Source organism: Rosa chinensis, unplaced genomic scaffold (genome assembly GCF_002994745.2).
Source record: "Rosa chinensis cultivar Old Blush unplaced genomic scaffold, RchiOBHm-V2 RchiOBHmChr0c15, whole genome shotgun sequence".
NCBI classification, from domain to species: Eukaryota; Viridiplantae; Streptophyta; class Magnoliopsida; order Rosales; family Rosaceae; genus Rosa; species Rosa chinensis.
In genome coordinates, this window is record NW_020126828.1 from 216,866 (window position 1) to 239,918 (window position 23,053).

General features: G+C 35.5%; 1 long non-coding RNA gene across 1 annotated transcript; it reads right to left on the reverse strand.

Moving 5' to 3' along the window:
* Nucleotides 1–364: 364 nt before the first annotated feature.
* On the reverse strand, nt 365–20,442 carry LOC121050885. Its single transcript, XR_005804277.1, has 3 exons — nt 20,379–20,442; nt 5,324–5,327; nt 365–507 (listed from the first exon to the last, which is right to left on the reverse strand). It is a non-coding gene; the product is annotated as an uncharacterized LOC121050885 (long non-coding RNA).
* Between the last annotated feature and the right edge of the window lie 2,611 nt (nt 20,443–23,053).

Genomic DNA, 23,053 nt, shown 5'->3' on the forward strand with positions numbered 1-23,053 from the left:
TCATAATTTTCTGAGCTATGAACGATTTATGACACTCCGTTGAAGTTGACTGATCTGCACAGGCAGATTTCCGAATCTGTAATGGATTTGACTTTTAATGCACAAGTTGAGTCCAATTCGGTTTTCCTTCACATCACATGCCTCTCACATGCCTTGCACGCCTATTCTAAAGTAGAAACGTCAAGAACCTTCAAGAACCTCACGGCAATTCCAATCCTTACTCAACAAGAAGTCCAAATTCCACATTGCTTTGTAATTCGAATCTCTTGTTGCTTCCTATTCCATGTGCACGGCATATGACCTTCTTGAGACTTCTAGATGCTTCATGATCGTTCCCAAGCTCTCCTAGTATGAGTAGAACTCCATATGCAAGTAGGTTTCCTAGTTGAATACTGCTTCCTTTTCCAAGATGCTTCCACACTCTTCCGGAACCTTCTTGAGTAATCCTTATCCAACAGGGACTCCTTGTCACACTAGGATTTCTTATCTGAGTAGGATTGGGTTTCCCTATCCAAGTATGATAGGAGCATTTTAATGCGACGTTTTAACTGTTATTTCCCTATATTTTCTGCGTTATTTCCTTAAGAAAACTCTGTTTAGGAAAGTTTCCATTCTTCGAATGGGAAAGTTCCTAATTGTAGAAAGTTTCCGTTTTGTAGTTTCTATTTTCCATTTTTAGAAAGTTTCCATTTTAGTTTAAGAAAGTTTCCATTTCTTATTTTAGAAAGCTTCTATTTTCAGGTTTTTGGAATAAATAAGCTGAATTGAGTTCATAAATGGAACGAGAAGCTTCATGAAGATGACATGGCAAGGAGAGAATCAAGGAAGAGTTTTTTTTAAAAAAGGAAAATATATTTTCCTTGGGGATTAAATTTGCCGTGTAATACTTAAGGAAAAACAAGGTGACAACGTGGGAATTAAGGTGATTGATTGAGAATTTCACGTGGAATAAATCAAAGGAGATTTTCTCGGGAGACTTTTATGGAAAGAAATATTGTTGGAGGAATAATTTGGTGTGATTGCCAACATGAAAATCAGAAATAATCAAGGAGATGACGCAAGAGAGATTCAAGGGAGATATTTATGGAAGGAAAATATGTGTGCACCAAGGAAAAGCTAAAAAGGCGTCTAGATTCATCCCTAAATTCCCTAAAGGAATGTTGGCCGAAATTCATGAAGAAAATCAGAATAATTTCAAGGAAATTCGGCAATTAAATATTAGGGAGGTATTTTAGAGAATTTTGATTGGTTGGAACACATCACAACGCTTACTTGGCATTCTATGATTGGTTGGACCACATCACAAAGCTTACTTGGCGAATTCCTATTGGTGGAAGCTATGTGGAAATTTCTGATTGCTTTGTGAACCCTAGCCGTGCTCCTATATATATACCCACCTCTTTGACGTTGAGAAAGGGTGCCTCTCCCCCATACAATTTACACTTTAGAAAAAAATCAGAAAATCTTCTTAGCATAGCCGTGAGTTTCTCCATCCTCTAGTCATCTCCACGAGTTCAAGCAAGGCCAAGGGAGAAGAAGCATAGCCGTGAGCATCCATCATCCATCTCCAACCTTGAAGCTTGCTTTCGAGATTCAAGAGACCACCACATCAATCGTTCATCACCATCCCCATCTCACGGTGTAATCCGATTCTCCTTTGTAACCTTTGCTTTGAATTTCGTTGGTTATGAACTAGTTGACATATGTGTTTGAACAAATATTAATTTCTGGAATTTTTATGATTAATTGAGAATTTTCAGATTCATATTATTGTGATTCAAGAGTTGCTTATGTGGGTTTGTTTAATTAAATTTGCGTTATAGATAACTTTTGTATTTTAATCTTATGTGGTTGCAAACACTTAGGGTTTTGATATAATTGGTGCTAGGTTTAAGAACATGAAATCGACTTTTCGTTTTGTGTAAACTTGAATCAAAGTAGTAAAGGTTTTGTACAAAGATCGAATTTAATTAACGAGGATTGCAATTAGGTGGACTTTTCCATACTAAGTTGTACACTTGAGTTGATAGCCTTTCTCTATGTGTAATGCGTTAAACATGACATGATTGACTAGCTTTCTAGGGTTTGATTGCATGTTTGATAGGATTAATCTAGGTGCTTTCGCTTAGGTTAATTAGCATTGAAAAGTAAAAAAATGGGAATTCATTTGCTTTCGAATGTTTCACATGATCAACTCCTTTCTCATGACTTAGATGAACAATATTAGGGTTTGAGTCAATTTTAATCATATGTTTCGATTTTGATCTTTGTTCTCTCATTCCATCTTTATATTTATGTTTTTGCATTTTAATTCTTTTGTTTACTTAGTTTTATTTTCGAAAAAACCCAAAAACAAAATCTCCCCCCTTTTTCGTAAATAATGTTTATACTTGTGAATATCTTTGTAAATATTATACTTTGTTTTAATTTTAATTGTTTAATTGTTTGACGATGACAGGTGTACCCTCAATCCCCGGAATAGAACGATCCCTATTTACTTTATACTACTAATGACATTTCAGGGTTAAATTATGCGCTTGCTTTTAAGCGCATCAATTTTTGGCGCCGTTGCCGGGGATTGAAAAATCACTTGTTAAATATGTGAATATTTGTTTTGTTTATATGTTGTGTTCGAAAAAAAAAAAAATATTTTACTTGTTAATTGTTCATAATTTGTTAGTTAATTAGTTAATTAGTTAATTAATTACTTAGGTTGTTATTTATATTATTGAATACGAATTTTAATTGTAAGTTGTAAATTAAAGAAGGAATAGGTGAAGTCGTGTTTATTAATATTGGCCTAAACCCCTTATTGGTACCTAGTCCAGGTCCCTTGAGGTTGAGGGCGGCCTTTATTAACATTCATTGAACTGTCTTCACACTTAGGATCTTTTTCATCCAAGTAAGTATAGCCTATGTGGGATGGTGTCTAGGAAGGGGACAACGCTCATGACAGGTTCTTGAATCCAGAAGTGCTTACAAATGGGCCTAAACCACAATGTGGGAGTAGCTCATTCCAAAATGGATTCTACCTCTCGTGGTCGCCCTCCCCTACCTGGCCATTTCAGTAAGGTTGCCCAAAGGATGTAGGAGAGACTTGGTGTCTAGACGACTATACTTGGGCCGCACGTCCTCTTGATTTACCACTTGGAATTTAATTTGATATCAATGATATATATAACAAACAAAAATATTGTGATTCACTAAGGTATATTGGATTAAACATAGTCTTGAAAAGGGTAGCGGTTTCAGTCCCATTGCACATCGAGACTCCCTGTTCCCGTACCTAAGTGTTGAAAATAATTGTAAAGGAAAGGAAATAATGTAAATATTTGTAAGTATTTTCGTACAAAGAAAGAAAAGAAAAAAAAAAAAAAACACTTGTGTAAATATTTTTCGTGTTTTTTTTTTTTTTTTTTTTTTTTTTTTACTCACTTGTGTACTTAACTTGTGTCTTATGTACTGACTTGTTAACTTGTGTACTTAACTTGTTAATATTACATGTAGTTTGTAATTCACTAACTTGTTATACTTGTTTATATATATATTTTTTTTTTGTATTTCTTTGTTAATTATAGTCACTAACTTTATTTAATGGAGGTACCGTCTGGCTAAAAGACGTTAAATTCAAGCGCTGCTTGGGAGGCAACCCAATTCAGAAGCAGCTGTGAAGGAGTCTTCAATAACACAGATTTGCTTTCTCTTTCGCTATTTCTTTTACTTTATAATTTTCTCCTTTATTTTTGTAGTCTTTTCGTAAATTCCATTCCTATATGCTTAATTGTTTCATTGCATGCTTATGATTGATTACATTGAGGACAATGCAATATTTAAGTGTGGGGGAAGGGATTTACACTTTTATCTTGAGTCATATATTGAAAAATACAAAAAAAAGTGAAAAATGTCAAAAATTTAAAAATTGTCATTGCTTTTGTTTTTGTTTTGAGTCTTAGGATGCCCTTTTAACTGTCTAGGATGATTCTATATCTCTGAAGTTATACCTAAAAGAGGATCACAATATTGAGATGATTTTAAATGGTATTCTTTGGTTAATTGAGATATATGAAAAGCATGTGCATGTGTAGTGGATATAGATTTCGTGACCTTGGTACAGAATGTGAGCATGTTAAGATGAGTTTTGATTCATAAAAACCCATGTGAGATATTTGAGCCATTTCCCTTTTTCTTGGAGTGATAAATGAAAAATATATTCTTATTTTCTTGGCGATGTTTTGATGATCTCATTATTCTTTCATTTGATTGACTGCTTGCCATAGATTAAGTTTGATGGATTAGAGAATGCTAGAATTCGCTCTTGTGCTTGTTGAGACATTTTATCAATACATGGCCCTGATTCTGGAAAGGATAGAGGCACCCTAGGAATTATCACCATTGCCAAATAAGCCTGTGTCCCCAATTGTGCCCATCGTGGGACCCCCCTAGATAAACCACTTTGAGCCTACATTAAGCCTTTTCGTTCATCACCCTTAAAATCCGTAACCCCGAACCTTAGTATAGTAACAACCTAACCCTTTGTTCTAAGAACTTAGTAGAGCTATCTTTTGAGACATACTACATGGGTTTGATGCTAAGGATGAAGGATGAGAAGAGGTGAAAGTTCAAGTGTGGGGGTAGACTTGTCCATGGAAAAATAAATGTGGAGCCGTAAAAAAGAAAAAAAAAATTGTACACGGCTAGAAAGAAAAAGAAAGAAAGAAAAATGTCTATGGATTTTAGTTCCCCATACTTGGTGAGTTTGGAGTTTGTTTTAAATTGAAGGCCCATTACAGAAAAATTTGGCCTTTGTCCAATTCACTAGAATTCAAAGGAAGTTTAGAGTGAAGTTAAGGCCCAACATGAAGACATATGGCCCTTTACTTCTATGGGATTATGACATTTTATATGCCTTGGTGGATTTTTAGGAGTCTCTACATTTACATGAGCTTTGCTAGGTTTTTAGGATACTTTGTTAAAATCCTTATCTTTCATTTCTTAAAACCTTGAGCCTTAGCCCCATTACAACCCTTAATAAGACCTTTTTGATCCTTAAGATGGGACAACCTTTGATGTGGAGATGAGTTACAAGAGTTGAACCTATGGCTTGGGTCCATCTGTGCAAGTAGTTGATATCTTTCATGAGATCTTTTGAAAAAAAAAATTATTATATTCACAAAGTGCTTTTCATTTCTTATATATGTGAGCTATTTGATTGCCTCAAAATATTTTCTCTCACATATAATTGAGTGATTATAAGCTTTTAAGCATTGTCTTGAATTCTGAGAGAAGAAAGAGTGGATATACCTTGTGAGGATATGAATCATACTTGTCTGAAACATGCTTAACATAACCCATCACCATTGTTACAACCAAGTCCTACTTGTGTAAGTGAAGATTATGTGTTTCAATTAACTCTCGAATGCTTAAACATTGATTCTTGGTTGAGTGCTAATCTTGGTGTTATGAAAGTAAGAGATTGCTGAGACAAAAAGTTGAAGGGCAATAGAGTCATTGTTTGTGTAGAGTCTTTAAATTTTCGTTGAGTCTTAGTTGAGTCTTTTTGTGATTTTGCTAAGGGACTAGCTGATAGGAGCAAAAAGTGTGACGATATTATTGAATATGTGCCCCATTTTAGCCTTGTTTCTCCCTTAAGTTTAGTGTTTTGAGTCATTGAGTCGTTTTTAGAGTCTTGTTGAGTGTTTGGAGTGAAATAAGCGGAAAAAGTAAAATTCATGAAAAATCCTAGCTGGATCAGGATTCCTAACTGTCAACTATTTTTGCGGTCTTTACATTTTAATTTCCCTTTATTTTCTCTAGAAAATTCTGATATTCTCCTGCTTGTTGTAGGAAACGTTGCCTGGTTGAACTCTTGGAAACAGCAATGATGGAGTCATAAAATAAAGCATTAAGATATTTGACCAAGCAATGAAGAAGGGAAATAAAGGAGAAAAGATGTTTTCAGTTGAGGAATAAAAGAAAAAGATGTTTCCACTGGAAAATAAATAAGAGAAAGACGTTTTCAGTTGGGGAATAAAGGAGAAAAGACGTTTTCAGTTGAGGAATAAAAGAAAAAGATGTTTCAGCTGGAAAAATAAATAAGAGAAAGATGTTTCAGCTTGGAAATTAAAGGAATTGCCCCATTATGAGAGGAGTTAAGGCCATAAAGAAGACGTTTCAGTTGGGAAAGCCAACCAATGCTCCCCTATAAATAGGCAACGTCCAGAACTGAATTTGCATCACTTCCCAGCCAAGATCATTCCAAGACTACCCAATTCACTCCTCAAACCTCCATATCTTACAAGACCGTGACCACCATCCATCCATCAATCTACAAAGCTCTAAGGCGCTGAGTCAAGGACGCTCCACCACCATAGCAGAGACGAGTTCATCACCTTGTTGCTAAGCCGCTGAGGAAAGCTTCAAAGTGTAACTATGACTCTACTTATAATTTTTGTTTCGGTTTTGTGTGTTTCAATTTGTGAGTTGTGTAATTGGAGACATGAGATTTTCAGAATATTTTTATTAATATTTTTGAGATTTTCAGTTTATTATTGAGTTAATTTCGAGAATTCTTTTATGATGCATGTTACAATCTTGTGCCCTTTTACGTGTTTAGGTAATTTTCAGAGTTAGGTTAATAAGTTTGCATGCTAGAATAATGGTGAGAGTTCTTGTGTGTTTTCTTAATTTGCCAAGAGTAATTGTTATTTGTTAAGGCGCTGAGTTAAACAAGTAGCAATTAGTTCTAAAAAGTGGTAAAAACTATGTTCAATGGTTAAACGATTTTGGAAATTACGTGTTAAATTCTATGTCTAATGGTTAATTTGCACGTGTGAGTTGATTCGAGGGTTAGATAATACTACTAGTTAAGAGAATAACGCTGAGTGTTTTCGAAATTTAGTAGTATTAGGCTTGGTAAGGACTTTTCCGATCCAAACCTACATTAGAACGAATCAGATAAATGGATTGATCCGCTGAGGCTTTTCATTTTGGCTCTTATCTAGGCATTTAAGGTGGGCACATTTTTGTAGCATGTTGAAATGAATTTTCTGTTTTTACACTTAGTAATTTCCGAGTGGTATTGGTCTAGGTTAGGGAAGTCGATCATTGTATATAGTTTTATTTGTTTTGTTTTTATTTTAAGTAGATTAGGAACCAAATTTGAAAACCCCCCATTTTATTCTTTTATTTGTTAATTGACCTTTTTGTGTAGGTGTACCCTACAATCCCCGGACTGAACGATCCCTGCTTATCCTATACTGACAACTACATTTTGCAGGGTTAAATTGTGAGGCTATTTCAGCCGCATCAATTTTTGGCGCCGTTGCCGGGGATTGTTAAAATCCCTTGCACTTAAAGTGTCATCGATTTTGTTGTATATAGAATGCATGCTAATTTTTGTACTACACTTGTGGAATGGTGACAAATTGCGATTTCGGTTAGGCCAAGCTTTAATTGTGATTTAGTTTAAGTTTTATGAGTGTTACAAAATTAAGCATGTCTTTTATCATTGTTGTACAATTTGTAGAAGATGTTTTTTTTTAACCATATTGTAAATTGAATGTGTTTCACTTAGATTTTTTTTTTTTTTTTTTTTTTTCAGTATATTGTAAATTGTAGAATGAGTTTTTTTTTTTTTTTTTAGTATGTTGCAAATTGTATGTGTTTCACTTAAATTAGTATACTTAAGGTTATGAATTTAGCTAAATACTTAATTGTTGTAAGTGTGTAAAATCGTATGAGTAGACAAGGGCCCTTTTGTTAATATTGGCCTAAACCCTTCATTAGTACCTTACTCAGGTCTCTTGAGGTTGAGGGCGGCCTTTATTAGCACTTGGAGAACGGTCTAACACATTAGTTAATTTCCCAGCTGAGTAAGTGATAGGAGCAAAAAGTGTGATGATATTATTGAATATGTGCCCCATTTTAGCCTTGTTTCTCCCTTAAGTTTAGTGGTTTTAGTCATTGAGTCGTTTTTAGAGTCTTGTTGAGTGTTTGGAGTGAAATAGGCGGAAAAAGTAAAATTCATGAAAAATCCTAGCTGGATCAGGATTCCTAACTGTCAACTGTTTTTGTGGTCTTTACATTTTATTTTCTCTAGAAAATTCTGATATTCTCCTGCTTGTTGTAGGAAACATTGCCTGGTGGAACTCTTGGAAACAGCAATGATTGAGTCATAAAATAAAGCATTAAGATATTTGACCAAGCAATGAAGAAGGGGAATAAAGGAGAAAGACGTTTTCAGTTGGGGAATAAAGGAGAAAGATGTTTCAGCTGGAAAATAAATAAAGGAGAAAGATGTTTCAGCTGGAAAATAAATAAGAGAAAGACGTTTCAACTTGGAAATTAAAGGAATTGCCCCATTATGAGAGGAGTTAAGGCCATAAAAGAGACGTTTCAGTTGGGAAAGCCAACCAATGCTCCCCTATAAATAGGCAACGTCCAGAACTGAATTTGCATCACTTCCCAGCCAAGATCATTCCAAGACTACCCAATTCACTCCTCAAACCTCCATATCTTACAAGACCGTGACCACCATCCATCCATCAATCTACAAAGCTCTAAGGCGCTGAGTCAAGGACGCTCCACCACCATAGTAGAGACAAGTTCATCACCTTGTTGCTAAGCCGCTGAGGAAAGCTTCAAAGTGTAACTATGACTTTACTTATAATTTTTGTTTCGGTTTTGTGTGTTTCAATTTGCGAGTTGTGTAATTGGAGACATGGAATTTTCAGAATATTTTTATTAATATTTTTGAGATTTTCAGTTTATTATTGAGTTAATTTCGAGAATTCTTTTATGATATATGTTACAATCTTGTGCCTTTTTACGTGTTTAGGTAATTTTCAGAGTTAGGTTAATAAGTTTGCATGCTAGAATAACGGTGAGAGTTCTTGTGTGTTTGCTTAATTTGCCAAGAGTAATTGTTATTTGTTAAGACGCTGAGTTAAACAAGTAGCAATTAGTTCTAAAAAGTGGTAAAAACTATGTTCAATGGTTAAACGATTCTGGAAATTACGTGTTAAATTCTATGTCTAATGGTTAATTTGCACGTGTGAGTTGATTCGAGGGTTAGATAATACTACTAGTTAAGAGAATTACGCTGAGTGTTTTCGAAAATTAGTAGTATTAGGCTTGGTAAGGACTTTTCCGATCCAAGCCTACATTAGAATGAATCAGATAAGTGGATTGATCCGCTGAGGCTTTTCATTTAGGCTCTTATCTAGGCATTTAAGATGGGCACATTTTTGTAGCATGTTGAAATGGATTTTCTGTTTTTACACTTAGTAATTTCTTAGTGGTATTGGTCAAGGTTAGGGAAGTCGATCATTGTAGATAATTTTATTTGTTTTGTTTTTATTTTAAGTAGATTAGAAACCAAATTCAAAAACCCCCCATTTTATTCGTTTATTTGTTAATTGACCTTTTTGTGTAGGTGTACCCTACAATCCCCGGACTGAACGATCCCTGCTTATCCTATACTGACAACTACATTTTGCAGGGTTAAATTGTGAGGCTATTTCAGCCGCATCAATTTTTGGCGCCGTTGCCGGGGATTGTTAAAATTCCTTGCACTTAAAGTGTCATCGATTTTGTTGTATATAGAATGCATGCTAATTTTTGTACTACACTTGTGGAATGGTGACAAATTGCGATTTCGGTTAGGCCAAGCTTTAATTGTGATTTAGTTTAAGTTTTATGAGTGTTACAAAATTAAGCATGTCTGTTATCATTGTTGTACAATTTGTAGAAAGTGTTTTTTTTTAACCATATTGTAAATTGAATGTGTTTCACTTAGATTATTTTTTTTTTTTAATTTTTTTTTCAGCATGTTGTAAATTGTATATTGTAAATTGTAGAATGAGTTTTTTTTTTAGCATATTGTAAATTGAATGTGTTTCACTTAGATTAATATACTTAAGTTATGAATTTAGCTAAATACTTAATTGTTGTAAGTGTGTAAAATCGTATGAGTAGACAAGGGCCCTTTTGTTAATATTGGCCTAAACCCTTCATTAGTACCTTACTCAGGTCTCTTGAGGTTGAGGGCGGCCTTTATTAGCACTTGGAGAACGGTCTAACACATTAGTTAATTTCCCAGCTGAGTAAGGGGCGCATACGGATGGTGTCTTAGGTTGAGACCCTGGGTGATGGGTTCAATTGGATCTCAGAGATACTATAGAATGAGCGTAAACCACTATGTGGGAGTAGCCGATAGGGGCCTAAACCTCAATGATGGAGTAGCCTCCGTAGTATCACCAAAATGAGTCCTCCCTCTCACTTACCTCTTAATCTGGCCATCCGGCCTTCTGAAACAAAGGAAAGAGACTTATGTCTGGGCGACTATCCCTATATCGTATCTCACCAATAGTAGTGGTTTCTATTGGGCTCGACTTACAACTTGGAATCAATTGAGATATTAACTATGTTTATAATAACCTAAAAAAAAAAAAAAAAAAAAACGTGTTGTGTGACATGCTTAAGGTATATTGGATCCTCTGTTCCAGTACCTAAGTATGTAAAGTAACTTAGAAAGTTAAGGAAAGACATAATGTTTGTATTCCTAACCTTGTATATGTTACTAACACTTGATCTGGTGAGTCCTTTGTGGAGCACACATTGGAAGAGATACCCCTCCAGGAGGCACCCAAGGAATGAGCACGTGTGAACAAGGAGAAGAGTCCAGGCTGAAGGACTATAAATATTAAGCGCTGCATGGGAGGCAACCCATTTCAACCGAAGCTGTGAAGGAGCCATCAACGAGAGTTTGACATTTCTACCCTTCACTTGCTTAGGTTGAATTGTACTTGTGTCTTTGTTTGTTTGTTTATTTTAGCTTTCCCTTATTTTCGTAGCCCCCCATATTTAGGGTCTATATACCATATTTTTTTTGGCCTACATAGAGGACAATGTAGATTCTAAGTGTGGGGTAGGTTTACACCTTTATTTTAGTTAAAAAAAAAAATATTCTATGGTTTTTTTTTAGTGTCTTTTTTTTTTTTTTTGTTTGCTTGAGTCTTAGGATGCCCCTAACGTCTAGGATGAACATGTCTCTGAATTCATGGCTGAAGGTTTTCACAATCGAAATAGGACTTAATTGAATTCTGTGGTTAATCGACATTGTAATGCTTGTATGAAGATTTGAGATAGGATTGTAACTTGGTTCATTAAGCATGCTAGGATTAAGTCTGATTCATTTTACCCTAAGTGAGCTGTTGAGCTAAAATACTTTCTTTTCGAGTGCTTATTGATAAATTCATAATTTCATGGCTGTATTTGCAAAACCTCATCATTCTTTGGAAATCCAATGATCATGTGCCATAGATTTTAATGGACTAGAGAGTACTAGAACTCGGCTGTTGTGACTGTCAAAACTTGTATGCCATAATATGCACTGATCCTGGATAGGATAGAAGGCATTAAGGTAACCACCATAGCCAAACAAGCATGTGTCCCCAATTGTGCCCGTCGTGGGACTCCTTAGAATGAACCCCTTTGAGCCTACGTTGAAAACCTTTGTTTCATCACCCTCACTACCCTACCATGAGCTTAGTACAGGATATCTCTACCCTTGTCTTAGGGACTTAGTAGAGCATGACATAGTATGTAGGGGTGACGATGAAAGACAAGTGTGGGGTGGGGAAAATCCAAGAAAAAAAGAAGAGAAAGAGAAAGAAAAAAAAATTTCCGTAAAAAAAAAAAAAGAAAGAAAATGAAAATGAAAAAAAAGAAAGAAAAATGGCAAAAGAAAACTCTTGGGAAATTGTTGAAGTGTGGTTTTGGACTTTCAAATTTGTAGAAGGCTCAAAGTTGAAAATTATGCCTTTGTCCATTCCCATGTTGGTTAGAGTGAAGGTTTGGCCCAAAACAATGATATTTGGCCTACAAAAAATGATGACATAAGGTGGTCCTTATATGCTCTGCTAGGTCCTTAGGATTTTTGTATCCTTAATCTTCATTTCGAAAACCCTAGCTTAGCCCCATTACAACCTGTTTTAAGTGCTGACTTGATCCTTGAGATGGGCAGTCTTTGGTTAGTGGAGTCAGGTACGCAGTCGAGCTTATGGTTTAGGTCCATTTGTGTACTTAGTCATTTCATGAGGTCTTTAAAAATTCTTCACAAAATACGTTTATTGATGAAATATGCAAGCTGTTTGTTGCCTTACAATTTATTCTCTTGCATATACTTGAGTGTGAAGCTTTTAAGCATAGCCATTTCTGAGAGAAAAATCGAGAGTATGCCTTGTGAGTTTGGATTGGACTTGTTCGAAACGTGCTATCATTCAATGTATAACTTAAGTTCTCCACATCTTACTTAGTCATATGAGTGTCACATGTTTATTAACCATGGAATTATCTATGCGATTTTGATTAAGTGTTTAACGTGAAAGCCATGAGTTTGGAGTCTCTGAGACAACAGTTAGGGGAAGTAGAGTCATTTACATGTGCTTTTTGTCTAGTCTTTGTTCTGTTTTGTATTTTTGTTTTGCTAAGGGACTAGCAAAAGCTAAGTGTGGGGTAGTTGATAGGAGCAAAAAGTGTGATGATATTATTGAATATGTGCCCCATTTTAGCCTTGTTTCTCCCTTAAGTTTAGTGGTTTTAGTCATTGAGTCGTTTTTAGAGTCTTGTTGAGTGTTTGGAGTGAAATAGGCGGAAAAAGTAAAATTCATGAAAAATCCTAGCTGGATCAGGATTCCTAACTGTCAACTGTTTTTGTGGTCTTTACATTTTATTTTCTCTAGAAAATTCTGATATTCTCCTGCTTGTTGTAGGAAACCTTGCCTGGTGGAACTCTTGGAAACAGCAATGATTGAGTCATAAAATAAAGCATTAAGATATTTGACCAAGCAATGAAGAAGGGGAATAAAGGAGAAAGACGTTTTCAGTTGGGGAATAAAGGAGAAAGATGTTTCAGCTGGAAAATAAATAAAGGAGAAAGATGTTTCAGCTGGAAAATAAATAAGAGAAAGACGTTTCAACTTGGAAATTAAAGGAATTGCCCCATTATGAGAGGAGTTAAGGCCATAAAAGAGACGTTTCAGTTGGGAAAGCCAACCAATGCTCCCCTATAAATAGGCAACGTCCAGAACTGAATTTGCATCACTTCCCAGCCAAGATCATTCCAAGACTACCCAATTCACTCCTCAAACCTCCATATCTTACAAGACCGTGACCACCATCCATCCATCAATCTACAAAGCTCTAAGGCGCTGAGTCAAGGACGCTCCACCACCATAGTAGAGACAAGTTCATCACCTTGTTGCTAAGCCGCTGAGGAAAGCTTCAAAGTGTAACTATGACTTTACTTATAATTTTTGTTTCGGTTTTGTGTGTTTCAATTTGCGAGTTGTGTAATTGGAGACATGGAATTTTCAGAATATTTTTATTAATATTTTTGAGATTTTCAGTTTATTATTGAGTTAATTTCGAGAATTCTTTTATGATATATGTTACAATCTTGTGCCTTTTTACGTGTTTAGGTAATTTTCAGAGTTAGGTTAATAAGTTTGCATGCTAGAATAACGGTGAGAGTTCTTGTGTGTTTGCTTAATTTGCCAAGAGTAATTGTTATTTGTTAAGACGCTGAGTTAAACAAGTAGCAATTAGTTCTAAAAAGTGGTAAAAACTATGTTCAATGGTTAAACGATTCTGGAAATTACGTGTTAAATTCTATGTCTAATGGTTAATTTGCACGTGTGAGTTGATTCGAGGGTTAGATAATACTACTAGTTAAGAGAATTACGCTGAGTGTTTTCGAAAATTAGTAGTATTAGGCTTGGTAAGGACTTTTCCGATCCAAGCCTACATTAGAATGAATCAGATAAGTGGATTGATCCGCTGAGGCTTTTCATTTAGGCTCTTATCTAGGCATTTAAGATGGGCACATTTTTGTAGCATGTTGAAATGGATTTTCTGTTTTTACACTTAGTAATTTCTTAGTGGTATTGGTCAAGGTTAGGGAAGTCGATCATTGTAGATAATTTTATTTGTTTTGTTTTTATTTTAAGTAGATTAGAAACCAAATTCAAAAACCCCCCATTTTATTCGTTTATTTGTTAATTGACCTTTTTGTGTAGGTGTACCCTACAATCCCCGGACTGAACGATCCCTGCTTATCCTATACTGACAACTACATTTTGCAGGGTTAAATTGTGAGGCTATTTCAGCCGCATCAGTAAGGGGCGCATATGGATGGTGTCTTATGTTGAGACCCTGGGTGATGGGTTCAATTGGATCTCAGAGATACTATAGAATGAGCGTAAACCACTATGTGGGAGTAGCCGATAGGGGCCTAAACCTCAATGAGGGAGTAGCCTCCGTAGTATCACTAAAATGAGTCCTCCCTCTCACTTACCTCTTAATCTGGCCATTCGGCCTTCTGAAACAAAGGAAAGAGACTTATGTCTAGGCGACTATCCCTATATCGTATCTCACCAATAGTAGTGGTTTCTATTGGGCTCGACTTACAACTTGGAATCAATTGAGATATTAACTATGTTTACAATAAACTAAAAAAAAAAAAAAAAAAAACGTGTTGTGTGACATGCTTAAGGTATATTGGATCCTCTGTTCCAGTACCTAAGTATGTAAAGTAACTTAGAAAGTAGGAAAGACATAATGTTTGTATTCCTAACCTTGTATATGTTACTAACACTTGATCTGGTGAGTCCTTTGTGGAGCACACATTGGAAGAGATACCCCTCCAGGAGGCACCCAAGGAATGAGCACGTGTGAACAAGGAGAAAAGTCCAGGCTGAAGGACTATAAATATTAAGCGCTGCATGGGAGGCAACCCATTTCAAACGAAGCTGTGAAGGAGCCATCAACGAGAGTTTGACATTTCTATCCCTTCACTTGCTTAGGTTGAATTGTACTTGGGTCTTTGTTTGTTTGTTTGTTTATTTTACCCTTCCCTTATTTTCGTAGCCCCCATATTTAGGGTCTATATACCATACTTTTTGCCTACATTAAGACAATGTAGATTCTAAGTGTGGGGTGGGTTTACACCTTTATTTCAGTTAAAAAAAAAAAGAAAAAAGAAGAAGTTGGTTTTATAGAGTCTTTTTGTGTGTTTGAGTCTTAGGATGCCTCTAATGTCTAGGATGAACATGTCTCTGAATTCATGGCTGAAGGTTTTGACAATCAAAATAGGACTTAATTGAATTCTGTGGTTAATCGACGTTGTGATCCTTGTATGAAGATTTGAGATAGGATTGTAACTTGGTTCATTAAGCATGCTAAGATTAAGTCTGATTCATTTGACCCTAAGTGAGCTGTTGAGCTAAAATACTTTCTTTTTGAGTGCTTAATTGATAATTCTAGAATTTCATGGCTGTATTTGCAAAACCTCATCATTCTTTGAAATCCAATGATCATGTGCCATAGATTTTAATGGACTAGAAAGTACTAGAACTCGGCTGTTGTGACTGTCAAAACTTGTATGCCATAATATGCACTGATCCTGGATAGGATAGAAGGCATTAGGGTAACCACCATAGCCAAACAAGCATGTGTCCCCAACTGTGCCCGTCGTGGGACTCCTTAGAATGAACCCCTTTGAGCCTACGTTGAAAACCTTTGTTTCATCACCCTCACTACCCTACCATGAGCTTAGTACAGGATATCTCTACCCTTGTCTTAGGGACTTAGTAGAGCATGACATAGTATGTAGGGGTGACGATGAAAGACAAGTGTGGGGTGGGGAAAATCCAAGAAAAAAGAAGAGAAAAAAAAAATTTGCCGTAAAAAAAAATGAAAGAAAATGAAAATGAAAAAGAAAGAAAGAAAAGCGGCAAAATAGAAGAAAAATTGAAAAGAAAACTCTTGGGAAATTGTTGAAGTGTGGTTTTGGACTTTCAAATTTGTAGAAGGCTCAAAGTTGAAAATTATGCCTTTGTCCATTCCCATGTTGGTTAGAGTGAAGGTTTGGCCCAAAACAATGATATTTGGCGTACAAAAATGATGACATAACGTGGTCCTTATATGCTCTGCTAGGTCCTTAGGATTTTTGTATCCTTAATATTCATTTCGAAAACCCTAGCTTAGCCCCATTACAACCTGTTTTAAGTGCTAACTTGATCCTTGAGATGGGCAGTCTTTGGCTAGTGGAGTCAGGTACGCAGTCGAGCTTATGGTTTAGGTCCATTTGTGCACTTAGTCATTTCATGAGGTCTTTAATAATTCTTCACAAAATGCATTTATTGATGAAATATGCAAGCTGTTTGTTGCCTTACAATTTATTCTCTTGCATATACTTGAGAGTGAAGCTTTTAAGCATAGCCATTTCTGAGAGAAAAATCGAGAGTATGCCCTGTGAGTTTGGATTGGACTTGTTCGAAACATGCTATCATTCACTGTATAACTTAAGTTCTCCATATCTTGCTTAGTCATATGAATGTCACAGGTTTATTAACCATGGAATTATCTATGCAATTTTGATTAAGTGTTTAACGTGAAAGCCATGAGTTTGGAGTCTCTGAGACAACAGTTAGGGGAAGTAGAGTCATTTACTTGTTTTTTGTCGAGTCGTTGTTTTGTTTTGTATTTTTGTTTTGCTAAGGGACTAGCAAAAGCTAAGTGTGGGGTAGTTGATAGGAGCAAAAAGTGTGACGATATTATTGAATATGTGCCCCATTTTAGCCTTGTTTCTCCCTTAAGTTTAGTGTTTTGAGTCATTGAGTCGTTTTTAGAGTCTTGTTGAGTGTTTGGAGTGAAATAAGCGGAAAAAGTAAAATTCATGAAAAATCCTAGCTGGATCAGGATTCCTAACTGTCAACTATTTTTGCGGTCTTTACATTTTAATTTCCCTTTATTTTCTCTAGAAAATTCTGATATTCTCCTGCTTGTTGTAGGAAACGTTGCCTGGTTGAACTCTTGGAAACAGCAATGATGGAGTCATAAAATAAAGCATTAAGATATTTGACCAAGCAATGAAGAAGGGAAATAAAGGAGAAAAGATGTTTTCAGTTGAGGAATAAAAGAAAAAGATGTTTCCACTGGAAAATAAATAAGAGAAAGACGTTTTCAGTTGGGGAATAAAGGAGAAAAGACGTTTTCAGTTGAGGAATAAAAGAAAAAGATGTTTCAGCTGGAAAAATAAATAAGAGAAAGATGTTTCAGCTTGGAAATTAAAGGAATTGCCCCATTATGAGAGGAGTTAAGGCCATAAAGAAGACGTTTCAGTTGGGAAAGCCAACCAATGCTCCCCTATAAATAGGCAACGTCCAGAACTGAATTTGCATCACTTCCCAGCCAAGATCATTCCAAGACTACCCAATTCACTCCTCAAACCTCCATATCTTACAAGACCGTGACCACCATCCATCCATCAATCTACAAAGCTCTAAGGCGCTGAGTCAAGGACGCTCCACCACCATAGCAGAGACGAGTTCATCACCTTGTTGCTAAGCCGCTGAGGAAAGCTTCAAAGTGTAACTATGACTCTACTTATAATTTTTGTTTCGGTTTTGTGTGTTTCAATTTGTGAGTTGTGTAATTGGAGACATGAGATTTTCAGAATATTTTTATTAATATTTTTGAGATTTTCAGTTTATTATTGAGTTAATTTCGAGAATTCTTTTATGATGCATGTTACAATCTTGTGCCCTTTTACGTGTTTAGGTAATTTTCAGAGTTAGGTTAATAAGTTTGCATGCTAGAATAATGGTGAGAGTTCTTGTGTGTTTTCTTAATTTGCCAAGAGTAATTGTTATTTGTTAAGGCGCTGAGTTAAACAAGTAGCAATTAGTTCTAAAAAGTGGTAAAAACTATGTTCAATGGTTAAACGATTCTGGAAATTACGTGTTAAATTCTATGTCTAATGGTTAATTTGCACGTGTGAGTTGATTCGAGGGTTAGATAATACTACTAGTTAAGAGAATAACGCTGAGTGTTTTCGAAATTTAGTAGTATTAGGCTTGGTAAGGACTTTTCCGATCCAAACCTACATTAGAACGAATCAGATAAATGGATTGATCCGCTGAGGCTTTTCATTTTGGCTCTTATCTAGGCATTTAAGGTGGGCACATTTTTGTAGCATGTTGAAATGAATTTTCTGTTTTTACACTTAGTAATTTCCGAGTGGTATTGGTCTAGGTTAGGGAAGTCGATCATTGTATATAGTTTTATTTGTTTTGTTTTTATTTTAAGTAGATTAGGAACCAAATTTGAAAACCCCCCATTTTATTCTTTTATTTGTTAATTGACCTTTTTGTGTAGGTGTACCCTACAATCCCCGGACTGAACGATCCCTGCTTATCCTATACTGACAACTACATTTTGCAGGGTTAAATTGTGAGGCTATTTCAGCCGCATCACTAGCAAAAGCTAAGTGTGGGGGAATTTGATAGGAGCATTTTAATGCGACGTTTTAACTGTTATTTCCCTATATTTTCTGCGTTATTTCCTTAAGAAAACTCTGTTTAGGAAAGTTTCCATTCTTCGAATGGGAAAGTTCCTAATTGTAGAAAGTTTCCGTTTTGTAGTTTCTATTTTCCATTTTTAGAAAGTTTCCATTTTAGTTTAAGAAAGTTTCCATTTCTTATTTTAGAAAGCTTCTATTTTCAGGTTTTTGGAATAAATAAGCTGAATTGAGTTCATAAATGGAACGAGAAGCTTCATGAAGATGACATGGCAAGGAGAGAATCAAGGAAGAGTTTTTTTTAAAAAAAGGAAAATATATTTTCCTTGGGGATTAAATTTGCCGTGTAATACTTAAGGAAAAACAAGGTGACAACGTGGGAATTAAGGTGATTGATTGAGAATTTCACGTGGAATAAATCAAAGGAGATTTTCTCGGGAGACTTTTATGGAAAGAAATATTGTTGGAGGAATAATTTGGTGTGATTGCCAACATGAAAATCAGAAATAATCAAGGAGATGACGCAAGAGAGATTCAAGGGAGATATTTATGGAAGGAAAATATGTGTGCACCAAGGAAAAGCTAAAAAGGCGTCTAGATTCATCCCTAAATTCCCTAAAGGAATGTTGGCCGAAATTCATGAAGAAAATCAGAATAATTTCAAGGAAATTCGGCAATTAAATATTAGGGAGGTATTTTAGAGAATTTTGATTGGTTGGAACACATCACAACGCTTACTTGGCATTCTATGATTGGTTGGACCACATCACAAAGCTTACTTGGCGAATTCCTATTGGTGGAAGCTATGTGGAAATTTCTGATTGCTTTGTGAACCCTAGCCGTGCTCCTATATATATACCCACCTCTTTGACGTTGAGAAAGGGTGCCTCTCCCCATACAATTTACACTTTAGAAAAAATCAGAAAATCTTCTTAGCATAGCCGTGAGTTTCTCCATCCTCTAGTCATCTCCACGAGTTCAAGCAAGGCCAAGGGAGAAGAAGCATAGCCGTGAGCATCCATCATCCATCTCCAACCTTGAAGCTTGCTTTCGAGATTCAAGAGACCACCACATCAATCGTTCATCACCATCCCCATCTCACGGTGTAATCCGATTCTCCTTTGTAACCTTTGCTTTGAATTTCGTTGGTTATGAACTAGTTGACATATGTGTTTGAACAAATATTAATTTCTGGAATTTTTATGATTAATTGAGAATTTTCAGATTCATATTATTGTGATTCAAGAGTTGCTTATGTGGGTTTGTTTAATTAAATTTGCGTTATAGATAACTTTTGTATTTTAATCTTATGTGGTTGCAAACACTTAGGGTTTTGATATAATTGGTGCTAGGTTTAAGAACATGAAATCGACTTTTCGTTTTGTGTAAACTTGAATCAAAGTAGTAAAGGTTTTGTACAAAGATCGAATTTAATTAACGAGGATTGCAATTAGGTGGACTTTTCCATACTAAGTTGTACACTTGAGTTGATAGCCTTTCTCTATGTGTAATGCGTTAAACATGACATGATTGACTAGCTTTCTAGGGTTTGATTGCATGTTTGATAGGATTAATCTAGGTGCTTTCGCTTAGGTTAATTAGCATTGAAAAGTAAAAAAATGGGAATTCATTTGCTTTCGAATGTTTCACATGATCAACTCCTTTCTCATGACTTAGATGAACAATATTAGGGTTTGAGTCAATTTTAATCATATGTTTCGATTTTGATCTTTGTTCTCTCATTCCATCTTTATATTTATGTTTTTGCATTTTAATTCTTTTGTTTACTTAGTTTTATTTTCGAAAAAACCCAAAAACAAAATCTCCCCCCTTTTTCGTAAATAATGTTTATACTTGTGAATATCTTTGTAAATATTATACTTTGTTTTAATTTTAATTGTTTAATTGTTTGACGATGACAGGTGTACCCTCAATCCCCGGAATAGAACGATCCCTATTTACTTTATACTACTAATGACATTTCAGGGTTAAATTATGCGCTTGCTTTTAGCCGCACCAAAGTAGAACTTCTAATTTCCGCGACTTAAGAGTTTGAATCCAAGTCAGCTTCTGATTCCTACTCTAACTAGGATTCCTTATCCTAGTCAAACTGGGAGAACTTCCATTTCTTCATTTCTTCTCATTTCTGTGCCACTTGTGCCTTCCTTAGCCACTTTTGGACTTTGAGACTCCATTTTCACCTGAAAAACACTAACTAAGTTAAATTGATCAAGATAAAGGAAATAACTTAGCAAAATATAGGGTTTAAACATTATAAACGTCGCATTTTATGCTCCTATCACTACTCCCACATTGTGGTTTAGGCCCATTTGCACGCACTTCTGGATTCAAGAACCTGTCATGATCATTGTCCCCTTCCTAGACACCATCCCACATAGGCTATACTTACTTGGATGAAAAAGGTCCTAAGTGTGAAGACAGTTCAATGAATGTTAATAAAGGCCGCCCTCAACCTTAAGGGACCTGAACTAGGTACCAATAAGGGGTTTAGGCCAATATTAATAAACACGACTTCACCTATTCCTCTTTAATTTCCAACTCACAATTAAAATTCGTGTTCAATAATATAAATAACAACCTAAGTAATTAATCTAAATAATTTTCAAAAAAATTACAAACAATTAACAAGTAATTTATTTATTTTTTGATCATAATATAAACAAAACAAATATTCACATATTGAACAAGTGATTTTTCAATCCCCGGCAACGGCGCCAAAAATTGATACGCTCAAAACAAGCACATAATTTAACCCTATAAATATCGTTAGTAGCATAAGCAAGTAGGGATCGATCTAATCCGGGGATTGAGGGTACACCTGTCAATGTAGGACAATTAAACAATTAATAAAGACACAAAGTATATTATTTACAAAAATAAAGTAAAGTATATACATAATTACGAAATTAAAGGGGGATTTAGGTTTTGGTTTTCGGAAATAAACTAAGTAAAGAAAACAAAGAAAACTAAAAACATAATTACACGAATGGAATGAGAGAACAAAGATCAAAACCAAAACTATAATCAAATTCGATTAAACCCTAATATTGTTCATCTAAGTCATGAGAAAGGAGTTGATCATGTGAAATATTCGAAAGCAAATAATTTCCCTTTTTTTTACTTTTCAATGCTAATTAACCTAAGTGAAAGCACAAAGATTAATCCTATCAAACATGTAATCAAGCCCTAGAAAGCTACTCAATCATGACATGTTTAACGCATGAAACACATAGAAAGGCTATCAACTCAAGTGTGCAACTTAGTGTGAAAAAGTCCACCTAATTGCAATCATCTTTAATTAAATTCGGTTTTTGTCCAAAACCTTTACTACTTCGATTCAAGTTACACAAAACAAAAAATTGATTTCATGTTCTTAAATCTAGCACCATCCATATCAAAACCCTAAGTGTTTCGAACCACATATGATTAAAATTCGAAAGATATCTATAAAACAAATTTAATTAAACAAACTCACATAAGCAACTCTCGAATTACAATAATAGAATCTGAAAATTTCATTCAATCGTATAAAATTTCAGAATTGAAAATTTTGGTCAAACAACGTCAACTAGTACATAACCAACGAATTCAAAACAAGGTTTACAAAGGAGAGGTCGAATTACACCGTGGATGGAAGATGAAGATGGATGATTAACGTTGTGGTCTCTTGAAACTCGAAAGCAAGCTTCAAGGTTGGGGATGGATGGTGGTGCTCACGGCTTCTTCTTCTTCCTTTGGTCTTGCTTGAACCCGTGGAGATGACAAGAGGATGGAGAGAGAAAGAGAAAAGCTCACGGCTATGCTAGGTATTTTCTGAATTTTTCTAAAATGTAAAACGTAAAGGAGAGCGGACCCTTCAACGTCTAGAATGAGATGTATATATAGGAGCACGGCTAGGGTTCACAAAGCAATCAGAAATTTCCACATAGCTTCCTCCAATGAGAATTTGCCAAGTAAGCTTTGTGATGTAGTCCAACCAATCGTAGAATGCCAAGTAAGCCTTGTGATGTGGTCCAACCAATCAAAATTCTCTAAAATACCTCCCTAATATTTAATTGCCGAATTTCCTTGAAATTATTCTGATTTTCTTCATGAATTTCGGCCAACATTCCTTTAGGGAATGTAGGAATGAACCTAGACACCTTTTTAGCTTTTCTTGGTCTCCACCTTTTTCTCTTTCCTTTTATTTCTCCCTTGAATCTCTCTTGGTGTCATCTTCTTAGGGTTTCTCTGATTTTCACGTTGATTCCCCTTTTTCTCTCTCCATTTACACGGCAATTTCCCAATTAAATCCTCCAAGAATATCTCCAAGACATATCCTTCCTTGTATGGCGTCAATAACCTTTATCTTGATTGATTTTGACGCCAACTTTCTCTCTTCCTCTCTTAGGTTTTCACGGCAACATGGCTTAGGTCTCCAAAAATATCTCACATGCATCACAAAACCCTAACTCCTTGGGCTTTTATCCATTTGCCGAAAATCCAAGTCATTCTTGAGAGTTCTTGGGCCTCCATGCGCCACCTTCATGCCATGTCTTCAAGAAGCTTCTCTCATGCCATGACACATCATTTTGCCGATTTCCTTTCTTAGTTGGCTCAAGATTCTTGTTTTGGCAGGGTTTCCTCTACCGAGTGGAGTTTCCTGGTTGAAACAGGAAAGCTTCTTTTCTT